This window comes from Rhincodon typus, chromosome 5 (assembly GCF_021869965.1).
Source record: "Rhincodon typus isolate 14 chromosome 5, sRhiTyp1.1, whole genome shotgun sequence".
Taxonomy (NCBI): domain Eukaryota; kingdom Metazoa; phylum Chordata; class Chondrichthyes; order Orectolobiformes; family Rhincodontidae; genus Rhincodon; species Rhincodon typus.
In genome coordinates, this window is record NC_063336.1 from 84282827 (window position 1) to 84296067 (window position 13241).

The 13241-nt window shown below is 42.9% G+C and overlaps 1 protein-coding gene across 1 annotated transcript in view; it reads right to left on the reverse strand.

Annotated features, from left to right (window-relative positions):
- Positions 1-13241, reverse strand: part of slc35f3b (solute carrier family 35 member F3b) — a 63352-nt gene that overhangs the window by 31064 nt on the left and 19047 nt on the right. The gene's annotated exons all lie outside the window — the stretch shown is intronic.

The following is a 13241-nucleotide window of genomic DNA, read 5'->3' on the forward strand; positions in this document are numbered from 1 at the left end:
TCCGTTCGGAAATAAAATTCACCTTAACGTATAAAGATTTGCAAGACTTGTGGAAATATCCCTCAGGTTTGGGATGGACGAAGAAATAACAAATCCATAAATTTTCACCAAGTAGGTGGTTTACCCAGTTCAACAGAAGGAACTTTAGTGGAGAGATGACAGAAAGTCTCTCTCCAGGGTGCTGTGTAAATGTGGGTTGGATGCTGTAGGCTGATGAGATTTGGCTGCTGGTTTTAAGGGTTGGAACTGCAACTGAAATAATTCAGAAAAGCACTCAGCGAGGATACAAAGGAAAGCATTGGGGGTTGATTCTATCCCCCTCAGCTCCGTTCACCCTCACCAAGGTCAAACTGTCCCCTTTAACGGAAAATTTGACTGTTGGTGGGCTGTTCTGCTGGTGTATCAGTGAAAACATGAACTTGGAAAATCTGTTTATGATTAACACTCACCTGAGCAGGCAGCTGCTAACTGAATTTAAGTAATTAAAAATAGTTTTGTTTAATACACACAAATGTTGGAAAATTGTTTCCAACAGCACCCTCACTTCAGGTGAAGTGAGATGCTTCAGGATGTCTTGTGGCTGTGAAAGGTGCTTTAGAAATTCAAGACTTTATTTCTTTAAAGTCTGCAAGAGGCTAAATGAGGAAAGTTTTAACTAATTAATTAATTAATGGCACAGAAAGAGGCCATTCAACCCACTGGTATCCTAACCCCACAGGCACTTCCACATACTGTTCTTTGTCCAGCTATCAACATTTGTAACTTTCTCTCTCACTTACCTATCTCACTTCCCTTATTGCATTCACCTCAGCTATTCTCTGTGGGAATGACCCCCACAGTCCTGCCACTCAAGAGTAAAGAAGCATCCCTGAGATGCTCTCATCCCTAAAGAAGTACCTACACTGATCAGTGTCTCATATTTACCCCAATGTTCTAGTTCTGCTACCACCGATGGTGATACTTTAGCCTACCTTACCAAATCCTGTCATTAGATTAAAACCCTTTGCGGTCATCCCTGAACTTCCCATTTCTTAGCAAGGTAACAGAGGACTAACTAAATTAAGAGGAGTCCTTTAAAAGGACCTGCAGGGTAATTTTTACACACAGAGGGTGATTCAAGTATGGACCGAGCTTCCAGAGGAAGTGGTGGAGACGGGTACAATTACAATATTTAAGAGGCATCTGGATGGGTTATATGAATAGGAAGGGCTTAGAGGGACATGGGCCAAATGCTGGCAAATGGGACCAGGTCAGATTGGGATGTTTGGTCAGCACGGACGAGCTGGACCGAAGGGTCTGATTCTATGCTGCATGACTATATAATTAAAGGTGACTCCCTGCAAATTGTGTCAGTGCTCTGAAGCCCCGGTTGTTGTGAAAAGCACCATATCAATGCAGGTCTCTCTTTTTAACAGTCTGTGATAGTGATGCCATTGAAAGGGCAAATGGTTAGATATTCTACTCCTGGAGATGGTCACTGTTTAGTGCAAACACTACTTGCTACTTTCCAGCCCGAGCCTGAATATTGTCTAGAATTTGCTGCATGTGAACATGGACTGCTTCAGTATCTGAGAAGTCACAAATGGTGCTGAACATTGTGCAACCATTGCTTCTGATCTTACAATGGAGGGAAGGCCATTGTTGAAGCAGCTGGAGATGGTTGGGTCTAGGACACTACCCTGAGGAACTCCTGCAGAGATGACCTGGAGCTGAGATGATTGACCTCCCACAACTACAACCATCTTCCTATGTGTCAGGTATGACTCCAACCAGCAGAGAGTCTGCCCCCTGATACCCACTGATTCCTTAACATCAAGTGCTGTCACTCTCACCTCACCTCTGGAATTCAACTCGTTTGTCCATGTTTGAACTAAGGCTGTAATGAGGTCAGGAGCTGAGTGGCCCTGGCAGAACCCAAACTGGGCGTCACTGAGCAGGTTATTTCTGAGCAGGTGCTGCTTGATAGCACTGTTAGTGACACCTTCCAACGCTTTACTGATGATCGAGAGTAGACTAATCGGTCGGTAATTGGCCGGGTTGGATTTGTCCTGCTTTTTATGCACAGGATGTACTTGGTCAATTTTCCACATTGTTGGGTAGATACCAATGCTGTAACTGTACTGGAACAGCTTGGCTAAGGGACCAGCATGTTCTGGAGCACAAGTCTTCAGTACTATTGCTGGAATGTTGTCAGGGCCCGTAGCCTTTGCAGTATCCAGTGTCTCCAACCGTTTCTTGATGTCACGTGTAATGAATCGAATTGGCAGATAACTGGTATTTGTCTTCTCTTTTGCAATAATCTGCTGGGCTGTTCAATCATTGAGAATGTGAGTTTTTGTGGAGATTCCATTTTCAGGAAATTGATGACTATGACGTTAGAAATTCTGCTGCTGCTGATGGCCCACAGTGCACAGTACTAGATCTCTGAATCTATCCCATTTAATCCAGTTGGAGTGGCAAACGTAATGGATGGAATCCACAGGGTGAAGACGGGACTCTTTCCCCATGAGACAGCGGTCGCTCTCACTTACATTACCACAGACTGCAATAGCCAGCTAGGTGAGGGCAAGGTCAAATTGGTTTTCCCTCTTTTGGGTCTGCCACCGCTGACTCAGTCTGGCAGATATATCCATCAGGGCATGAGCAGCTTGATCAGTACTGGTGTTACCCTTTGGTGATTGACATTGAAGTTCATTCTGGTCCTTTCCCATCCTTGGTGCTTCTTTTGAATGGTGTTCAACATTGAGAAGCACTGATTCATTAATATACAGTGGCCGGTTGTAGTCAGCAGGAGGTTTCCTGCTCCAGGTTTGACCTGATGTTGTGAGACTTTATGGGCTCTGGAGTCAATGTTGAACAGCTCCAGGGCAATGCCCTCCTTACTGTGCACTACCACGCTGCCCCCTCCACTGGACTCCATCAGGACTGGATGTACCCAGGGATGGTGGTGTCTGGGACGTGGCAAGGTATGATTCAGGCTGACACTCCCTGTTCAGCATTAAGGGAGAGTTGCACCATTGAAAGTGCTATTTTCAGTTGAGGTGTTAAACCAAGGCTTCATCTGTCCTCATGGGGAAACGTAAAAGATCCCAGGACGTCATTGGAGGATGTGTAGAGGAGTCTTTGCCCCAGCCATTATTTACCCCATATCTAATCTCACTACCAAGAGATCACTCACTGGAAATTTAATACATTCAAATCCAAGCCACTGGAATCTAGCAAAGATTCTGGTAATTTCTTAAGGGAGAGTGGGGCTGAATTGCCTTGTGTGCTGAGATGATCTATAATGCATCCCAGACTGCTGCATGACAATGTGATTGGAATTTTGGAATTTGGAGGCCAGGACTAAACACAGTGCTCCAGGCTTTTTCTGCCCAAAGTCCTATCGTATCCTTCTACTCCTATACCCCTGCAATAAATGCCAACATACCAATTGCTTCCTGGACCTACGTGCTATAATATTTCATGCCTTGTTGGTGTCTACCCAAGTCCTGAACATCAACATTAACAAATCTCCCACCTTTTAAAAGATATTCTGATTTTGTGTTCTTACAGCCAAAGTGGAAAAACCTCAAATTTTCCCACGTTTTGTTCTATCTGCCACCATGTTGTCCACTTACTTAACCCATCGATATCTCTTCACAGCTTTTTTGGGTCATCCTCACAGCTTATATTCCTACCTAACTTTGCATGGTCACCAAACTGAGATCGATACTTTCCCTGTTTTTGTCTATGCCACTAATATGGATTGTAAATAGTCAAGGCCCCAGCATCGATCCTCAGGGGAGTCTGACGGTGAGATGGTGCGGGCTTCTGAGCCTGGAACTCACCTGTCCTGTCACTTTTTCTTTTTGTTTTGTTTATTTTCACACTTTTCTCGCATTTTTTTCTTTCCCTTCTCTTTTATTTGATTTGCCTCTTGTTGAAGAGCTCACTCGCAGTGATGGCATCGGTGGTGGTGAGTGGGCCCAGGGTGGGCATGTGGTTGGGGCATCCCAGGCGGGTTTGGGTTCACAAACGCTGGTTTGTGTCCAGCGCGGATTCATGGAGGTGGAGGTGAGTTTGGGCCTGGTACGAGACCTGGCTGTATCGATGAGGTGGGCCTGATGTGGGCTCATGGCAGTGGAGCCAAGTCCAGTTTGGTACCTGGCACCATTGGGGTGATGCCTGCATTGGAAAGGTCCAGTGGAGACTTAGAGTGGCAAGGGCATCAGTGGAGATGAGATGGCATCAGAGATTGGCAACTTTCATTCTCGTGGCGTGGCGAAGGAGATGTGTGCCTGGCCACCAGGCTCATGGCCCATGGTGGAGCAGTTAACAAGAAGGACTGTAATGTTGAATACTTTTTCTTTATTTCTTTATTTTTCTGCCTTTATGCTCTATGTTTTGGTTTATTTTTCTGTGTTTTAAGATGGTGCCGGAGAGTGGCGGCACTATACAAAACTTTTCACTGTATTTTGTAAGAAAAAACACATGACACCTAAATAAATCAAAATCCAAATCAAACCAGGCACAGCCTGTGAACTTAAAAATGTCTGATTTATCTCCTTTCTCAGAATCATTACTGTGAAGAAGGAGTCCGCACCAGATCTGCGAGCAATTTAACTTTCTGCCTTCTCCAATCTTTTCTCAGTAACCCTGCACATAATTTCTATTTAAATTAATATTCAGTATCCTTTTGAATGCCTATTGAAACTGTCTCCACCACAATCCCAGTGCTTTCCAATGTCTATCTACTCATGGTGTTTCGGTGGTTAGCACTGCTACCTCACAGCACCAGGGACCCAGGTTTAATTCCAGCCTCTGGCAACTGTCTGTGTGAAGTTTGCATATTCTCCCTGTGTCTGTGTGGGTTTGCCCTGGTTTCCTCCCACAGTCCAAAGATGTGCGGGCTAGGTGGATTGGCCATGCTAAATTATCCACAGTATTCAGGGATGTGTAGGTTAGGTGGGTTAATCATGGGAAATGCAGGGTGGGGTGTGGGATGCTCTTTGGAGGGTTGGTGTGGACTTGTTGGGCCAAATGGCCTGTTTCCATGCTGTGGGGATTCTAGATATTGAACACTGCGTGATAAATCTTTTTCTCACCTTGTATTTGTTTGTTTTGCAAAACATTTTAAAACTGCACTCTTTGCTTTGTGATCTATTTATACAAGTGAACAACCTCTCCCTATCTATTCTGTCCAGAACTCTCAGGATTTTGAAAAATTCTACCAAATCTTTTAGCCTTCTCCTCTCCGGTGAACTTAAGTCCCAACTTTTTCAACCTTTCCACATGACTGAGTGCTTTATCCCTGGAACTGTTCTTGTAAACGTGTCCTGCATTCTGTCTAATGTATTCACATTGTTCCTATAGCATGGTTTTCAAACCATACACAGTACTCCAGCCGGGTTCAACATAATCTCCCTTTGCTTGTACTCTACACCCCTATTTACGAAGCCTACAATACAGTATGCTTTATTAACAGCTCTCACCGCCTGTCCTGCCCCCCTTTAATGACTTATGTACATATACACTCAGGTCTCTCAGCACCTACGTATCTTTTATAATCATATCCTTTACTTTATGTATCTCTCATGGTCTTTATTCCAAAGTGCATCACCTAACACTTCTGAACATTGAATTTAATCTGCCACCAATCTGCCCACTCCATCAATGTCTTCCTGAAGTTCTATAATGTCCTCCTCATAGTTTACAATTTTCACAAGTTTTGTCTGCAAACTGTGAAATTGTCCCCTGCACACTAAGATCTAGATCATTAATGACCTCTCTGCTTTCTGTCTATGAACTAATCTTGTGTCCTTGCTAAAATATCACCCCCAACTCCACTAACCCTTATTTTATCATATTGAATAAACCCAAGTATACTGCATCTATTGCTTCCACTTTTTCTATACTACAAGTTACAACACCAAAATAAACTAAAAAAATCATCATCAGACACGATTTAATAAAACCCTTTCGTAAAACCACATTGGTATGTCCTTAACATTCATAGTGTGTAGTCAAAACTTGCTTCATAATAGGTTCCAGCATTTCCCTAATGGGTGGTGTCAAGCTAACTGGCCTGTGGTTCTGTTTTGTTTTGCAACCTTTCTCAAACAGTAGTGTTACACTCGTTAACTTCCAAACTGCTGGGATTATTTCAGAATCTATGGATATTGAAACATCACAGCCAGCATATTCACTATCTCTGCAATTAGCTCTTAGAAACCTATACTGTAGGAACATCAGTCCTGGGGATTTGATGAATTTTAGTCCCTTACATTTCTCCAATAATACTTCTCTGTGGATGTTAGTTACTTTAATTTCCTCACTTCTATTAGCCTCCTGGCCAATTTCATTTTAGAGTCATAGTCATGATATCCCACAGTACAGAAGAGGACCTTTGGCCCATCAAGTCTGCCTGACCTATCTACATTAATCCCACTTTCCAGCACTTGGTCTGTAATCTTGAATGTTATGACATTTCAAGTGTTCATCCACTTACTTTATGTCTTTATCAATCATGCTACTCCCACCAGGGGAGGTGATGGCCTAATGGTATTATTTCTGGGCTGTTAATCCAGAGACCCAGAAAATGTTCTGGGGACTGGGTTTGAATCCCATCACAGCAGATGGTGGTATTTGAATTCAATCAAAAAATTCTGGAAATAAGAATCTAATGATGATAATCATGAAACCATTGTTGATTGTCAGGAAAAACTCATCTGGTTTGTTAATGTCCTTTCGGGAAGGAAACGGCCATCCTTACCTGGTCTGGCCTACACATGACTCCAGACCCACAACAATGTGGTTGATTCTTAACTGCCCTCTGGGCAATTAGGGATGGACAATAGGCTGCCTAGCCAGTGAATGAAGAAACAAAAGCTTGCTTTTCTGTTGAATATCTTGAGCTGTCTTTTTTTAAAGATGTAACTACCTTCCCAATGAAGGCGATGATGTGTTCAATAGCAGAATGTCTGGAGCTTTGTGGTTAGTGAGGAGCTTACAGAGATCAGTATTGTTTGAGGCAGGTTGTGTTTGAAAGATTTATTAGATTTCTTTGCGGATGTAATTTGCAGGGTGGATAAGGGGAACCAGCAGGGGCAGTGTACTTGGATCTCCAAAAGGCATTTGATAAGGTGTCACATAAAAGGTTACTGTACTGAATAAGATTTTCTGAAATATTTTAATATGGATAATGGATTGTTTTATAACAGGGTCAGATTCGGAATAACTAGGTTATGTTCAAGTTGGTCACCTGCCACTAATGGAGTACCAAATATCTATGATCTCAATTAATGATTGAGATGAAGGGGCTGACTGTACTTCAGTCACATCTGCAGTTGATATAAAATGGATGCAAGTTGGAAGATATAAAGATTCTACAGAAGGACATAGAGAGGCTAAGTGACTGGCCAAAAACTTGGCAGATAAAATATAATGTGGGAAAATGTCAGGTTGTTCACTTTGGCAGGAAGAATGGAAAAGCAAAATATTATTTAAATAGCGACAGCTACAAAATATGCCAGAGACAGGAAATTGGGTGTCCTTGTACATGGATCACCAAATGTTGGTGTAGAGCTACATCAGTGAATAGGAAAACATATGGAATGTTGTCTTTCATTGTAAAGGGAATGGAATATAAAAATAGGGATATCTTGCTACAGCTGTACAGGATATTGATGAAACCATGTGGAATAGTTAGAACAGTTTTGGTCTCTTTGTGGAGGACTATACTTGCCTTGGAGGATATTCAGAGAAAGCTCAGGAAGGCAGATTCCTGGGATAAAAGGGACTCCCTTATGAGGAAAGGTTAAGACTTGCACTCATTGGAGTTTAGGAGAACGAGAGGTGATTCTATTGGGATATACAATCGGCGGGGTACATTCTGAGAGGGTATTTCCTCTTGTCAAGGAACTGCAAACTAGGGGGTTAGTTTCAAAATTAAGGTTTCTCCATTAAAGATAGAGATGCAGGGGAATTCCTTCTCTGAGCCTCATTAGTCTTTGAAAATCTCTTCAAGTGCAGGCTTGGTCACTGAATATATACAAGGCAAAGTTAAACAGATTCTTGATCGGCAAGGGTGAGGGGTTATACAGATAGGAAAGAAAGTAGAGTTGAGGCCACATTCCAGTGAACCATTGATAGTACAACAGGCTCAATGGGCTGAATAGACTACTCCTTCTTGTTGGATAATGACACACACTGGTTACATTGTAATCACAGTGATGGCATGATGCACCAGAGATTCTGCTGAGACCTTTTGTCATGTGACATTCTCCTTTATCACCTTATCATCGCCAATAAACTCACTCACTCTTTAATTCAAAAGCTTGCTTCTTAATTGGCTTAGTTTTAGACTGGTGTGCTTCTATTACAGTTGTGTTATCTTATATAAGTCCTCAATAAGTTGTATAAAATTCTATCGTAAACCAACTCACTGTAAAGCTTTAATGAGTAATTTATGGCCAACTGAGTCGAATGCTTTTGCAAAATCAATGAAAATAACTTTATGTCGTTTGGTGCCCTTCATAATATTTTCATTATATCCTGGGGTTGTTGATAGAAAGTCCTTCTGTCTGGGTTAATGTGAACTACCTCATTTAACCTTTTTGCCATGATCTTTGTAAATGGGTGGAGTAATATAAGCCTGCTGGTAATACACCTTCAGTGTTCCTTATCTTCTGTCTTTGGAATGTGGACCATCTGACTTCCCTTACTAGTTTTTAACCATAGAGAGAAGAGCCTCAAGACATGAGGTCTCACCATCTCAAATAACCTGGATATCAATCATAGAATCCCCACAGTGTGGAAACAGGCCATTTGGCCCAACAAGTCTACACCGCCCCTCCAAAGAGCATCCCACCCTGATTCATTCCCCTACTCTTGCATTTCCCCATGTCTAACCCAAACATCCCTGAACACTATGGGCAATTTAGCATGGCCAATCCACCTAACCTGCACATCTTTGGACTGTGGGAGGAAACCCATGCAGACACAGGGAGAATGTGCAAACTTCACACAGACAGTTGTCCAAGGCTGGAATTGAACCCAGGTCCCTGGTGCTGTGAGGCAGCAGTGCTAACCACTGTGCCACCCAGTGTCATCCTTACAGATCTCGGTGCACTTTTAGCATCTATCCCCATTATGGCTGTATTAACCCCTTCTTCTTCTACGGATTGCATCAATTGCTCTTCATCCTGTTTTCCAGAATAGTTTGTAAATTTATTAAGGTTAGCCTTATTGTTTAGCACTGACAATTTTGTACTGTAAGTTTTCTCAAGCCTTTCCACGGAGAGGGGACATAAAATAATAGCTGGCGCCCCCATAATTAATGCACCAACTGGCTTCTGTCATGTTTGGACAGTAACTGCATCTACCTGAACCTTAATTTTGTAATTGTTTCTGAGCTCTGGTGCTCTTTGACTTCTGTCCTTGTTGCACTGTTTCTTCTTCCATCATTGTTCCTGGGCTGACCTTTTGGGGTTTCATTCCCGTTTATTGAAAAGTCAATTAAATTTTTCTACGAAGCCCAATCCAAGCACCCTGACATCCTGGTACCTTTCTTGTTTAATACTTTGTCGGCTTGAGTCAATTGATTGAAAGCATCCCGATGTTTAGGGGCACAGGCTGGAGCTCACATCCCTTTTAGTTTGTTGAGAGGACACTGTATGGGCTCCAACATCTTGTGGAGGAATCTCCAGGCTGTCCTCAGGATTATCAGCGGGAACGTCTGGCACTGTAGGTGGAGCAGCTGTATGGGTGCTCTGTAACATTCTTTTCTTATCTGAAATTTGTTTGGGTGCTTTTGTTTTAAGGATGCCTGCAATTTTTTTTATTGAGAAATGAACATCCCATAAATTGTTGTTCCAGGTGATGAAGCAGATTTGTTTCCTTGCCTGTCTATTTATAGTTCCTCCTCCCCAGTTTAGCCTTGGCTGGTAGTAGTTCCAAGCACTTTCCATTCTGTAGCTCTGGGTGCCAATGTCTCGTGCTGGCCTAAGCCCATTTTCAATGTAAATCTAAGTTCACATTTCGACCATACATAGACTCCCTGCTGTTAAACTGGTCCTCCACCATAACATATGGCATTGTGACAAGCTATCGCATGGTATTCTCCACATTGACTCCATTTAGAACATCTGGTTCAAAATGTCTTATTTTGGTGTTTTTCTGTCAGGTCAATGTGAAAATGACCCACCGTTGTGAGGAGGGAGCTGAATATTTACAAAACAAGCTGTCCATAGGATAATGTATCACAACTTCTTTTAAAGCAGTCCTATCACATGTTGGTTCAATAATGACAGGTTCTGCATGTATTATCATATCATTAGTTTTATTATTAATTAGATGGTCAGCCTTATCATTTGAGGCTTTTTAAACCCTTCGTATATAACTTATATCATAAAGGTTTGTGACTTATTAATATTGTACATCTCTGTAGGGTGGGCTGCCCAATGCTCTTTCCAATAATAAGTTTCCCTTCCTCAACCGGTCTTCCTGGAGTCAGTCAGAAAGTGTAGCAGATTCTTCATGGCACAGGTGAGATTAAATAAATCCTGAGAGTTAGTGGGATTTTGTATTAAGAGGAAAGGTAGTCTCCATTCCCCAGGGTGAGCAAACCTGTAGTGTTACTGACAGGGTGTGGGGATAGAGAAACTGTACTGCTAGGAAAAGATGGAATCTTCCTGTCAGAGTGGCACAGTGACTCAGTGGTTAGCACTGCTGCCTCACGGTGCCAGGGACCTGGGTTCAATTCCACCCTCAGGCAACTGTCTGTGTGGAGTTTGCACATTCTCCCTGTGTCTGTGTGGGTTTCCTCCCACAGTCCAAAGATATGCAGGTTAGGTGGATTGGCCGTGCTAAATTGCCCATAGTGTTCAAGGATGTGCAGGCTAGGTGGACTGGGCATGGGAAATGCAGGGTTACGGGGAGAGGTGGGTCTGCGTGGAATTCTCTTTGGAGGGTTGGCGCGAACTCATTGGGCCGAATGGCCTGCTTCCACACTCTAGAGGCTCTAGCAGAGAGTGTAGGAAGTGCCAAGGTGCTGGTGGAAGGGATTGAAGGAGGGTACATGCCTGTTTCCTCTTTACCAGGCACATCTGGAGTGTGGTCTTGTATTTGGACCATTGAAAATAGATGGGATTAACGTGCTCCTTGGCAACAGCCTGACAGGATCAACGATGATAACATCCTCAGAAGTCTGTTGAGGGCAGGGAGACTGAAGAGCCCCAGGAGAAAGCACCAGGCACTTCACCTGCCTGTGTGCTCGTGTAGTCTATGGCCTGACAAGCTCAGATTGTGAAAATAGAAGATCCTGCATTGTGGTTCCCCAGAATCTTTCTTCAGGAGTCTAGAAGACCACAAGGAGGTAATAAATAGAAGTTGCTTGGTAGCAGCCCAGCAAGTTGACCCACTGTTCAAAAACACAAGCTCAGGGTGTTCACTCTGAGACTGAACCAGAAGCAATGTCTGTATCTCTCTGCATTAAAATGAGGCGCTGGTGAAGAAATGGACACTCCCCTGACAGAGCTGCTGTGATGGTGGCCCAAGAACACAATCTCCCAGAAAGCAATGAGGAGACAGACAGACAAACATCCCTGGGCCTGAACCTTCCAGCCAGGAGACTATGTGTTAGTGCTCCTGCCATACTCCAGGTTAATGCTTAGAGGGCTGAGTTCAGTGATCCATGTAGAGCAGTAGGCAGGATCAGGAAGAAGACTATCAAATCGAGACCCCAAAGTGGACAAAAAAGCAAAGGCTGTGCAATCAACATGATAAAGCAATAACCAATACGGAAATGCTGGCAAACTTAGATCCCTTATTCACCCACCTCGGTAGAGAATGAACGAGGCTACGCATTCTACTTAAGAGCTTATGCAGAGAGAAGCCATGCTGCACCTCTCTATCAAAAACAGAAGTTGCTGGAAAAGCTCAGCAGGTCTGGCAGCATCTGTGAAGAAAAAAATCAGAGTTAATGTTTTGGGTCTGGTGACCCTTCCTCAGAATGTTAACTCTGATTTTTTTTAGAGTTAAATCAGAATTAACTCTGATTTTTTTCTTCACAGATGCTGCCAGACTTGCTGAGCTTTTCCAGCAACTTCAGTTTTTGTTCCTGATTTCCAGCATCCGCAGTTCTTTCAGTTTTTATTCTGCACCTCTCTATCTCTACATAATGTGGATGTGTGAGAGGCCTCTTCCATAAGGTAACGTCCTATTAGCTGGGCCCAAAAAAGCTGACCCAGAGTTGGTAGGAGATTAGGAGCGCCACCTAATAGAACCTAGCAGCTATAGGTGGAGCTTCTCAGTTATGCCCAAACTAGACACCTCCACAAGACTCTGTCTGTATTAACTAACAAAATGTTAATACAATGAGCAGAGCCAAAACCTACACAGTACCCTAGCTGGAAGGTTGCATAAGGGGTAGGTTTACTAGTTCTGTCAGGTTCCACTTACTGTGTCCAAAAGAAATCTCTACCATTTAGTTATGGACCAGACGAGATCCCTCAATATATTTTAAAAAGTTAGCCTAGACCCTAACATTTTGTTATTTTACGGGTAGATGTGAAGTGCATGTTCCAGGAGTGATGCCACTGGTCAAGTTACTCAATGTTATAGCACCTATTCCTAATTAACTGTTCCAATATAGTAACAGCCAATAAACACACCTCTTGGCATGAAGGCAAAGTCAGACACAGATTCATAAATGCAGTTCTCCAATCCAGGAGGAAAAAAACCTCAAGAGAAGGTTCAGAGAGAATAGCAGCTAAGATTCATTCACTGAAGCTTCCAATTCTTTTTAAGACCCCAAAGGCTCCTGATGGTACTGGAAAAACCAAAATACAGAGATCTAGATCTGTGAGAGCTGGCCACATCCAGGCTGTTTCCATCGGTCCAACTTTAAAAAAAAATCCCAAGGCTTCACAACTTGTTTATTTATATTGTCTTCAGTAGCTAGTTCGGCATCTCTGCCTTACAACCTCTCTTCAAAAAAAGGACAAAATAACATTTTAAAGTGACAGCATCATCATTTTTTTGTAACTACAGCAGCAAGTCATGCCATTCAGATTCTGAAATGTCCCAGCCACCATTGAAAGGTTGATGAATCTAACTGTGCCAGGCTTGTATAATTGTGTGGTTTAGTTAAACAACCACTCAGTGTACAGTGACACCTGAGATACACACTCACAGCGACTGGAAGCTTTCTTCCACAAAATATACTTAGCTGACCCAGTGGTCAATCACACAGAGTGTGA